The 12,599-nt window shown below is 33.0% G+C and overlaps 1 long non-coding RNA gene across 1 annotated transcript; it reads right to left on the reverse strand.

Annotated features, from left to right (window-relative positions):
* Window positions 1–4,917: 4,917 nt before the first annotated feature.
* On the reverse strand, window positions 4,918–11,995 carry LOC143074630 (uncharacterized). The gene is made up of 3 exons (XR_012977977.1): window positions 11,657–11,995; window positions 6,689–6,777; window positions 4,918–6,183 (listed from the first exon to the last, which is right to left on the reverse strand). It is a non-coding gene; the product is annotated as an uncharacterized LOC143074630 (long non-coding RNA).
* Between the last annotated feature and the right edge of the window lie 604 nt (window positions 11,996–12,599).

The raw sequence follows: 12,599 nt of genomic DNA on the forward strand, positions 1-12,599 counted from the left end.
ATCGACTTCTTACTAAAGCCGAGCATGAAATAACAGTAATCACTATACCAATTATACACAACTGTATGAAGAGGAAGAAGAAATAACAACAGCACACATAATAATTATGAGATAAGAAAGATCAAATGCAACAACACGGATGTACGAATATACATGAAAAGTAGGAGCAAATACCGCTTTGGTTATTGCTTGATGGTCAAAGCCTCTTCTCCTTTTTTTGTCTGTGAAAATATTTTTAATGATGATTAGTGTTAGACTCTAATGCACTGAACTAAAATATCATAACCAGTTTGTAGCTTATTTTCTTTACTCACTTTCTGTTCTGTCCTAGATAAAAAGATTTTTGTAATTTCCAGTAAATTAAAGTAAAACATTTTGATTAAAATTGTTCAGATTTTAAAAACAAGCTAAATAGCTTATTTTTTCTAGTTCTTTTATATCGTAGAATGAACCAGAGAACCTATAAAACAAAAACCACAGGATACATTAATTCCTTATACAAAGGGTTAATCTTAGGTTTTTACAGAAAGTTTCATTTCTACTCTTTCCATACATTGATCATATTTGTGTAAAATAAAAGATTTATAAGGCTTTGGTGATAACTGGTCATTAGATGTCAATGAAATCTCTGTTTTTTTAACGTTTACATTTGCTTAGAAAACTGCCATACATTTGAAATTTTTACTGAACATACCACCGTCCCGAAATGGTGTTAGTTTTACTTTTGTATGGTGAGATCACTTGAAGTCGATTTCTGGTTATGTTCCAATAACTAAAAAATGCACGAAAAGAACGCACGGCTTATATTTACTGAAAGTATTTTTTCGGAAAGTATTTTCATTTTGAAATTACATTCAAATTACGAAATCTCTTTTCTCACTAAAGCAATTAATGGGAAAATTGACACTTCCGACGGGCAACACTATATATTCAGTATTTATACAGTGAACATCGTGAAAGTACAGTAAATAAAATGTGTTCTCCTATTTATTTCAATTTTAATACCTGATATTTTTTTTTCATCTTATGAGGGTAAGAAACTTCCTCCTAAAAATTAAAATGAGTTGAATTTTATATTAATTTTATAGATTGCAATCTACTTAATTTTCTGTAATGAGGCGTCACACATTGGTGTATAGACCGACGTGTACCAGAGGTACAGAGAAAATTGAGTAAGTCTGTATACGTTAGATGCACGCAAGAGAAACGCTGAGCAATCGTTAGACGCGCGTTGCATACGTTTGAAATATGTCGAAATGCATCCAGGTATGTATACCTGTTTGCTCGCAATACATACGTCACAAGCGCAACTTTAATTTTACCCCGTATGTTCTATTTCAGTCATGTTGGCCATCTTGGTTGGTAGGCGAGGTATAAATCAGGCATATTTTTTTTTAAATAAGATACCCTAATGATGATTTTTCGAAGTTCAAAATAAAACCTGCAAAAATATACACGTTTTTATATCGGACATAAAGCAAAATCAGCGGACAAAAAGCAAAACGGACCAAAAGCAACGGACAAAAAGCAAAAGTGTCGGACAAAAAGCTAAATTATTGGACAAAAAGCAAAACGGACAAAAAGCAAAAGTGTCGGACAAAAAGCAAAATTATCGGACAAAAAGCAAAAGCGGCCAAAAAGCAAATTGCGGACAAAAAGCATCGTATCACGCGCTAGTTTATGACACGTTGTATACGCCTCAAGAACGTTCGACTTTTACTTGGACTTTTATTTGGACTGTTACTTGGACGTATACGAGACGTGTTTGTAAAAGAGGGACGAAAGATACCAAAGGGACAGTCAAACTCATAAATCTAAAACAAACTGACAACGCCATGGCTAAAAATGAAAAAGACAAACAACAGCACACATGACACAACATAGAAAACTAAAAAATAAACAACACGAACCCCACCAAAAAACTAGGGGTGATCTCAGGTGCTCCGAAAGGGTAAGCAGATCCTGCTGCACATGTGGCACCCGTCGTGTTGCTTATGTGATAACAAATCCGGTAAATAGTCTAATTCGGTAGGTCACATTCATGAAAGGGACGGGGATTGTAGTTACGACGTAAGGAACATATCCGATATCATTTGTGAAACGGTTATTCCATAACGGTCAACCAACTCGTGATAGCGTCCGTAAAATTTACGAAGGAATGATTTCAACTTCACCATTTGGAACTCTTGGTTTAATAGCTTCCTTGTGAGCAGCAACCCTCTATCAAGAAAATCATGATAAGAAAAGCAAGCACGGGAATATCGTATCAATTGGGAGATATATACCCCGTATGCAGGTGCTGCTGGAATATTGCTACTTAGAAATGGAAAGTTCACAATTGGAAAGCTGAAACCATCTCTTTTGTCGTAAAGTTCTGTTTTCAACTGACCTTCATTGTCAATTTCTAGATGTAAGTCAAGATATGAGGCCGACTTAACTGTATCTATAGTGTCCTTTATCTCTAGCTCGATGGGATAGATGCGTTCCACATAGTCACCAAATTTTGAATTATTTAGTGAAAGAACATCATCTATATAGCGGAAAGTAGAGTTAAAGGATATTGCTAACTTCTTATCTTTCTTCTTAGAAGTTCCTGCATGAAGTCAGCCTCATAATAATAAAGAAACAAGTCGGCAAGTAGAGGGCATAGTTTGTTCCCATTGGAATGCCGACAGTCTATTGAAAAACACGTCCTCCGAACTTAACAAATATGTTGTCAATCAAGAAATCAAGCATCTTGATAATATCAATTTCAGAGAATTTTTTGTTTGAATCAGAGTGATCCTTTACAAAGTAGGATATATCCCTCCCTAAGACAAGATACTTGTATCTACGTTGGCCATTCTTTTTTATGAGGCAAAGCAATACCAACTCTTTCAATTTGTCTCTCAGTTTGGAATGTGGAATACTTGTATAAAGAGTAGAAAAGTCAAATGTTTTAATACTGTTGCAAGATGAAAGAGAGTTAGATTGTATGTACTCTAAAAGATCTTTGGATTTTTTTAGTATCTACATCTGATTCACGTCCCCTCTAGAATAGGCAGTTTCACAATAACTTTGAAGCCCGTCTTTGATTGCTGATAAAATAGATGTTAATAATTTAGAAAGAGGTTTCGTAGAGCACTTGGAAGACCCAGCAATATACCGTTGTTTGTAAGGAAACTTATGTAGTTTAGGTATCCAATACAGTGATGGAAGATCCAGTTCTTCATCTTTGGTTGAAATTCCAAAGGAACACTGAACAGACCTATGATTATCCAAGATTTCCTCTTTTGTAAGTGTCGTGAGGGTATATGTTGAGTTTCCAGGTGAATTGTCAATACCTAATTCGTTTATAAAGCAGTCAATATAATGAGTTTTACACTCAAAAAACGATGTTGTTTTGGGATTTATCTGCGGGGACAACAACATATTTGTCATTGAGGTAGGATAGGTGTTTTGCAATATTTGGGTCTTTAAAGATTGGCGTAGCACGGGCATTGATAGACCCATTCAGTTTCTTAATTCTGATTTGTATCAACGACCTCACTACCTTAATCCAGTCGGAAAGAGTGTCTACGTCTTCCTTCTCGCGCTTAGCCCATCGCCGATCGGCATTGCCTGGCATAATCCTCAACTGAATCCATCAAAATTTTAAAGTTGTATTTCCAATTGATGGATTTAGGCTCACGATATTTCGGACCTTTCGATAACACATTTCGTAGAGAAGTGTTATTAACAATGTTGAGGTCACCGGTAATAACGTGGCCAGCAGGATTATATGTGAATTGGGAACTAGCACAAGTGCAATCAGGAGGTTTAGACTTGAAGTCGTCAATATCGAGATCCTGCAAAACGTGTTTGTAATTGAAAATTTTAGTTGCAATAGGTTTGGTATAGGTATAAGAAATGATTGGTACAAACTGGTCTTTAAAATAAGGAGGTATTTTCGATTGAACTAATTTATGATGAAGGATATTGCCTAAGTTGAAGTAACATACGCCTGTCGTCGTTTCAGCGCTCCGTGAATGTATAAAACGCACCGTTCAACGAAACCTGCTCTGACAGGGACATTTATATAGTGGCATATGTTATTGAGTTTACAGAACAACGTGAATCCCGTAGTTGTACACACAATACAATTCAGAATGGAATATGTCAAAGAGACATTAACCCGACCAAGAGCAGAGGCCACCTATGGATCTTCAATTCAGCGACCAAAGCTCGCACCCATTGGTGGGCCTCAGCTTGCCCCTACATAAAACTGTGTACATGTTCAGTGACACACCCTATAATAACATGTCCCGGTTATCGTACTCCCAAAACACGCTTAAAGCTCGCTTTGCACACGATTCATATATGTTTTACGAATTAAATGCCTCCAAACTACTAGCGTATTGCAGCATACATTGTTTTTTTACCACGCCCGGCGTACGTCGGTGCTATAAGTTGATGTGTGACGCCGCCATAAGCTAAAAAGCACAAGGAATATTCTCGGATTAATACATGGCGAGCAGTTTGAATATACAGTTAAAACGCTAGTCAAACAACGAAAGCAATACATGCTGTGTGTAAAGCTTCTTTTGAGTGTATTAGTAAAAAAACTATTTCATATGATAAAACAATTAATTATTTTGAATTCAGAAGATACGTTTCTTGTTTATAATTGGTGTGTAATGGTTTAATCCAAGAAATGTTAAACCAAACTTTATGAAAAATTAAATTAACAATTACCATCATATTGGAGAGGGAGTTGGGTAAAAAGTGCTGTCATGCTGTAAAAAACTGAGAGCAGAATAAAAAAGGAAAAAAACAATTTTCCTCTTTTTTCACTCTTATTTCTGACAAGTGCAATTAGAGGCCAAATTTGGACCAGAACGTAATAAATTTATTTTATAACCCATGTATTTGAGGAAAAATCATGAAAAACAAAGACAATTCTGTTATATTAGTATTTATTTGTTACATTTCAAAATAAATTTATACTGAATTCAACACTTAGCTGTCCATTTTCAGTCAACTCTCTGTAAAGGATGAAACATAGAATAAATTTATTCTAAATGCATGGTGCTTTATGTATATGATCATTTATAAAATAAATTTATTATATAGAGCCTTAATATCTATTATTAGTTCAAGAAAATCATAGAATAAATTTATTCTACATTGAATTTCCATGTCATTTATGATTATGATAATATATAAAATAAATTTATTTTGAAAGTCCAATAATCTGTATGGTGAGGCTGAGACACAGAATAAATTTATTCTAAATTTAATGTCATTTATGATTATAATAATATAAAGAATAAATTTATTTTGATGTGAAGTTATTTGTATGGTGAGGCTGAGACACAGAATCAATTTATTTCACATTCAATGTGATTTATGATAATAATAATATATAAAATAAATTTATTTTGAAAGTAAAGTAATCTGTATGTTGAGGTTGAGACACAGAATAAATTTATTCTATGTTCAATGTGATTTTTGTCTTGTATAATAATATGTAAAATAAATTTATTCTGGAAGTAGTTATTATATTATGGTGGAGACACAGAATAAATTTATTATACATTCAATGTGAGTTAAAAGTATTATGATATATAAATCTTTTTTTTTTTAAAGTACAGTAATCAATTTATTCTGGTTATAAAAAATATATAAAATTTGTTATGGAAAAAATACACTGATCTGTATGATTAGTTTAGGCTTCATAGAATGAGTTAATTTTAAACCAGCGGTGTTTTTGATAATATTCTTAAAAATAAGTTTACTTAATAAATTTACCTTGAAAATACATTTAGGTCATAACAAAATGTGTTCTTATATATGTCTATCTTTCATGTCTATTTACATGAAACATTCTTAAAAATGTATTTTATTTTAAGTTGCGATGTGACTGTTCTTAAACCCAACTTAAGACAATACATATATCTGCTATCAACAATGCAAAAGGATACTTCCTTGAAATATGAAAATATCAATTTCTTCAGCTGATTTTGTTATGTGGGACTGAATAGAAATACTGTGCAGCAATTTTAAAATATCAACATATAAGTATAAAATAAACAGATAAGAAATAGTAAAAGTTCAACAGGTTTTTCTTAAATTGAAAATAAATCTGTTTTTTAAACATGTCTCTCTCTCTGTAGATGTACGTGCTAAAAAATGTCCCGTTTCTTGCTTCTGGATAGACCTGATCTGAAAGAAATAACGAAACATTCAAAACAATTTCAAATATGAAAAAAAAAGTTTTCCTTTTGACATGTTTGGGTATACGATTTAAATAATTATATCAAAATAGTCATTTCGTTAATATTTTTAGTTATCATACCAAAATTTATAATCTTTGATGAAGAAATTGTCTTTCTTTCTTTTAATCTTAATTATGATGTCTATTTTGCTTATATAATATTATTCACTCTCTTTATTGTAGTTAATAATAGTCTTGCTCCGTGTTGAAGTCCGTACTTTGACCTTTTATGGTTTACTTTTATAAATTGTGACTTAGATGGAGAGTTGTCTCATTGGCACCCATACCACATTTTCTTATATATATTGCCTCTGGATACAGCAAGATAAAGATGGCTATATTATGCACCTGGACAGTAATTGTTGAATTTTTATACAATAAAGGGATTAACTTACAATAACTCATTAAACTTTTACAATTTAAAAGTCAAATTAAAACCTCATTATTACATACCTGATCTTCATCTTCAGAGACACGGAATAAGTCAGGACTGAATAACAATATAGTCTTTGTTGCTGGTGTTTCATAACAGTTTTCTCAATCTACAAGAAATATTTTAGTTTAAAATGCAGGAACACTTACTCTGTTATTGTTTTTCTTCAGGCATATTTCTTTATTTTTTATCAGTATTGGCATGTATCATTCCCAACTTCCTGAATATGCATGTAATATTTGCCATTGGACAGTCAGCCAGTCATGATCAATCAATCAATCATAGAGTCTTAAAATAGATGAATGGTTCATGTCTAGGAGACAGCGAACTGAAGACACAAATAACAATTAAATACATGTTTCATTCAGTCTTAAACAAAACACAGGAGTGGTGTTGACAATACTTTTACCTACCCCATTCAACATACCAGAAAACAAGTAAGACATGTTCCAAAAGGAACAGCAGCTCCGTTAGGCAAAAATGTGAGTAATGTACCCAACACATTCCCCCCTTCAACAAAATATTCATTCCCCTCCCCCTTCAACAAAATATTCATTCCCCTCCCCCTTCAACAAAATATTCATTCCCCTCTCCCTTCAACAAAATATTCATTCCCCTCTCCCTTCAACAAAATATTCATTCCCCTCCCCCTTCAACAAAATATTCATTCCCCTCTCAAAACGTTAAAGATGCTTCTTCAGCACTCTGATACAAAAATATATTGAAATTTAGGTTCATGTAATTCAGTCAACACTTTAAACATGTTATAACCAAAATATGAGTGCACATGTCTCGCATTTTTTTTATTACTTATCATTCAAATCATGTTGAAAGTCTTTAGTATGGAGGTTTTACTACAATTATCAGTATACTTAACAATATCAATGCACAACTACAGTGTGTAATCATGGAAGTATTATATTGACAGGAACTACAACGATTAATTAGCATTTATTTATAACCCGGGTAGCCCTGTAGAAAAGATATGGAAACTGTCTAATTAGTACACTGTCGTTAATTTCTTTTGTGACTATCTGCGATGCCGCGGTCATAAATTGACCAGAGATACTTCTTATCAATCACGTGGTTTTAATCGAGACAACTTAAGGGCATACGATACAGTTACAGGGAAGGTAATGACGTTGCTAACGTAAAATGTTATTTTCGCGACGTCAAACTATGACATATCGGGAAAAGATGCATTTTTCGACTGATTTTTATCATTCAAACTGATTTAATTTGAAAACGAGTTCATGGACCCCTATTTTTTAAAACAGCAATTTGTTTCATTTTGCAAGGAGATTATGTGACCCAAATTTTATAAAACTGTAAATAGCGCAATTTTTTTAATTTTGATAAACATGCAGCAAAAATTGACGTGTTTTCCTCTATCCATGAACATTTGATAAATATAGAGTTATTTCGGAATAAAAATTGCATAATTTTTAATGATACTTATAAAATACAGAAATTACCGATTATTTAACATAAATTGACCAGAGATACTTCTTATCAATCACGTGGTTTTAATCGAGACAACTTAAGGGCATACGATACAGTTACAGGGAAGGTAATGACGTTGCTAACGTAAAATGTTATTTTCGCGACGTCAAACTATGACATATCGGGAAAAGATGCATTTTTCGACTGATTTTTATCATTCAAACTGATTTAATTTGAAAACGAGTTCATGGACCCCTATTTTTTAAAACAGCAATTTGTTTCATTTTGCAAGGAGATTATGTGACCCAAATTTTATAAAACTGTAAATAGCGCAATTTTTTTAATTTTGATAAACATGCAGCAAAAATTGACGTGTTTTCCTCTATCCATGAACATTTGATAAATATAGAGTTATTTCGGAATAAAAATTGCATAATTTTTAATGATACTTATAAAATACAGAAATTACCGATTATTTAACAAAAAACAATTTGTGTTTATCTTTTAAAACAAAAAAGTTATGGCTTTCTTTCGAAAGAGAAAATACGGCCACAAATCCGAATTTTGAGCAAATATACAAAATTTCGAACTCATTTTACTCAAAAAGTAGCACATGAAGGTATATTTTTTATTACATATTTGATTTAAGGAGGTAAAAAATAGCCTATATGCAAATTTTCATCAACTTGTAAATACAGGTTCAAAACTGTATCGTATGCCCTTAACAATATTACCTGTCGGAAAACACCTTAATTTATTTCAATCGCGTCGGTAGACCTTTATTCGTGAACAACTTATTTAAACAAATCGACTGATGCATAAAAAATGAAAATCGGCCCAGAATTAATTATTCTACAACGATTTGAAATAGTGAGGGACATTATTTTATTAGTTTGTGGGGGAAGTTTAAATCGCGATTAAGGTGTGTTCCGGTTACCGCCGGTTAACAATAAATATATTTGATAAATATTAAAACTGTGAAGTTTAGAGTAATATATATGGTTAAGTTACTGGATAATCCTGGAAAGTAGAAATTTCCAGTTTACAATACGAAAATTAATCGAGCAAGTACCAATCAACAAAATACAGCAGAAGAAAACAGAGATCTAACTACGTTATATAGCTATTTATATAATACATTTCTGTCCCCTAAAATATGTTATCACTATCCGACCAAATGAAACCGTCCAAATGATACTGGTAAATATTATTAAACAGTCGCACAAGAATTTGTAAAATGTCAGTATACAAATCCTTGAGTCGCAGTACTAAAATAAAACTCAACACATCGGGGTTCAGCTGAACATTCGTATATACATGTACCAACCAATGATCTTACCCTGGATTTAGAGCGAAGCTTAATAATTCCTACATTGATCTAAAATCTCTTTGATCTTTTGATTTTATCAGAACGATAATTTACAATCGTCTTAAATATGCAGGAAATGATATATATTACATATAGTCCAATTTCTACCTAAAAATAAATCAATGAAAATGGGGCATTTATGCAATAAAGTTGGTACAAATTTCCATCGTCAATATGTTTTTCAATAGAATTAATGATGACTCGCATTAATCCATCAATCACTCAATCGGCACACGTATGCAGATGTAGGGTAACAGTGGCGGATCCAGAAATTTTCATAAGTGGGGGCCCACTGACTGACCTAAGAGGGGGCCCGCTCCAGTCACGCTTCAGTGATTCCCTATATAAGCAACCAAATTTTTTCCCAAAAAGGGGGGGCCCGCCCCCCCCCCCTAAATCCGCCTATGGGTAACGGAATCTTCCGAGGTTTGTCGATTGCTGTTTCCTAAGAATTTATAACAACTTTCGATTTCTTCGTTTATTTCCGTAATCTCGAAAGCAATCGAGAATGACAATATTGTAGGGCACCACACGCTGGTATGTAAATAACGTGCCATGTTTCAAGCTAATTAACATGTCATTAAATTGCGCGTGGCATCGCAGATGAAACGTTTGAAGTCGGGTCGTAGTAGTTCCTGTTAATATAATACTTCCATGGTATAATAGTTGTCATATTGCTAATAGTACCTGAGAATCGGATCTTAACATCAAACAAGTCAAGGTCATGTTAACCCCGACAGATAGACATGACACCTCACAGTTGTTCCATACACTACATATTATTGACCTATTGATTATAATGCCCGAAAAATTGACCCAACCACACAACTAAAAAATGTCCAATGAACCATAAAAATTAAGTCGAAGTCAATTGAGACCTGTCAGACGGACATTTCCAGCTGACAATTATTCAATACATGATACACCTTATATAGTGGTCCTACTGCTTAAAGTATCTGAGAGATAGACCAAACCACAAACACTATATATATATATATATATATATACATTGGCCAATGCACCATGAAATTGAGGCCAAGGTCAGACGGAACCTGTCAGGTGGATATGTGCACCTCACAATCAGGTTACTAGTTATAGTATCTACTAGTAGATAGGTCTTGCTTAAGTAGTTACTTTATCTTTGATAACTGATCCATGGAATAAGGTCGAGGTCAGGATAACCCTACATGTACGAGCTGACGAACATGTAAATGTTGCTAGGAACCAATATACCAAACATAGTTATCCTAACTCATAATAAGTAAGTTTTTCATTTAACAAAACAAAACGTATCAAGCAGTTATTAAACCATGAAAATTAGGTTACCGGGACAATGGACATATGACAGACGGAAACTTCGTAACATAAGGTATGAAGCATTTAGGTTGTCTAACTTCTGAAATATAATGCTTCAAACAAATAGTGTACTCCATCGTCGCCACCGCCGTTGGGTTGCAATACCTATCATGTCTCGCATACAGGCGGAAAAAAACCCACATGACACTGCACAACAGATCTAGACATCAACTTTCCATATAAACCTCTGAAGAAAGAGAAACCTTTCTGAGAAAATTTATTTTTTCCATTAACCCTCCCCCTTCATGCACATGATGCAGTATATCTTAGGTATTGTTAATGCACACATTAGCTGTGTGTTATCCAGATTATAGCACTATAAGAAAAAAGGGATTTTGCCAATGACAGGTGCTAATAATGTGCTGAAGCCTGTATATTTGTATTTATGCTGGACTATATTTCTTCCAGAGTTTAATCGTTAACATGGTTAATACATATGATAATTATGCATGCTACACTTTTACTATTTTATATAATATTTATGAAAAATTCACTGTTGTTAAAGTGTGTGCATTTCCCTCGAGATAGAATGTATATTATTTACCATTTAAATTCATTGCAGTCAGAATTGATACATTTTTTTTTAAGAATTATTCGAAAATGCCTGCCAATAACAAGTATTAATTTGATGACCATTCAGTCATTCATTTGAGAAGAACGATTCGACTGAGGTGTGTCTTTCGGGGAGGTTCTTTATGTACGAAAAGGACATCTGTGATCTACTAAAACGGTGCATATAGTTATGAAAATGTGTCAACAGAAGACATGAAAGGCTTATAATATCTATGTTAATATATAAATACATAAAATAGATACTTACAGACTTCTGTGTCTATCCTGATATGTTCCTGGTGACGTTTCAACCACGACAAAAACAATAAACAAATGGAAATTGAATCGGCGTTCCTAATCTTTAAAAATACATTTGACACGGACCTTTCCTCCATGTACTGACAAATATATTAAGATAGAGTCAAATGCACACGCTGTGGATTTATTATGTAATTTCCGTCGTTTGTTTGTCATTATCTATCGTGCGAAATTTTACATTCGGATGTTTATTAGGTTTATATGATGGCCACAGTATGTGGTCATTAAAATATGATATGGGTAATTAGCATATGATAACAAATCGTGTTTGAAGAAAGAATCGAGAGATTTTATATTACACTTCTCTTTTTCGTTTAATTCCTAAAATTAAAAATCATTTACGTTATTAAAAAAATCGAAGAAAAAAGAATATACCAATATTTTTGTTGTTGTATAGGAGCATTTTTTTCCCATAGAAAAACAAAAGAATATGGGGTATCGATCCGTGACACAAAATGAATATAAGCACATTAAAAAAAAAACACATACAAAAATTAAGCAAAGGAACAGCTCTTTAATTGCTATATTTAAACTCAAAGTCACATTAAACCTTCAACATGGAACAAAAAGGATCTCATCACACTGCAAGTGTAAGACGGCCCCTACCACCAGCCAGAGCGAAATAGTTTGCAAAAAAATTTTGAATAGACTTCGTTAGATGTTACACCTCCATTTCGGGCACGTTCAAAAAAGAAAGAAGTACGTATTTAAAACAAAGTAGTTCTTACGTGTTAAAATCAAACTATATTATAAGCATAATAAATTTTGGTAAGTTATATAGATTCATGTATCAAATGGAAGGGCAAGGACTGCTGATCCTTGTAGAACACACACATTTGACAGATGAATACATGTACAAATGATACAAATATAGTTATAAATTAATTCTATAA

This window comes from Mytilus galloprovincialis, chromosome 5 (assembly GCF_965363235.1).
Source record: "Mytilus galloprovincialis chromosome 5, xbMytGall1.hap1.1, whole genome shotgun sequence".
Classification (NCBI taxonomy): Eukaryota; Metazoa; Mollusca; class Bivalvia; order Mytilida; family Mytilidae; genus Mytilus; species Mytilus galloprovincialis.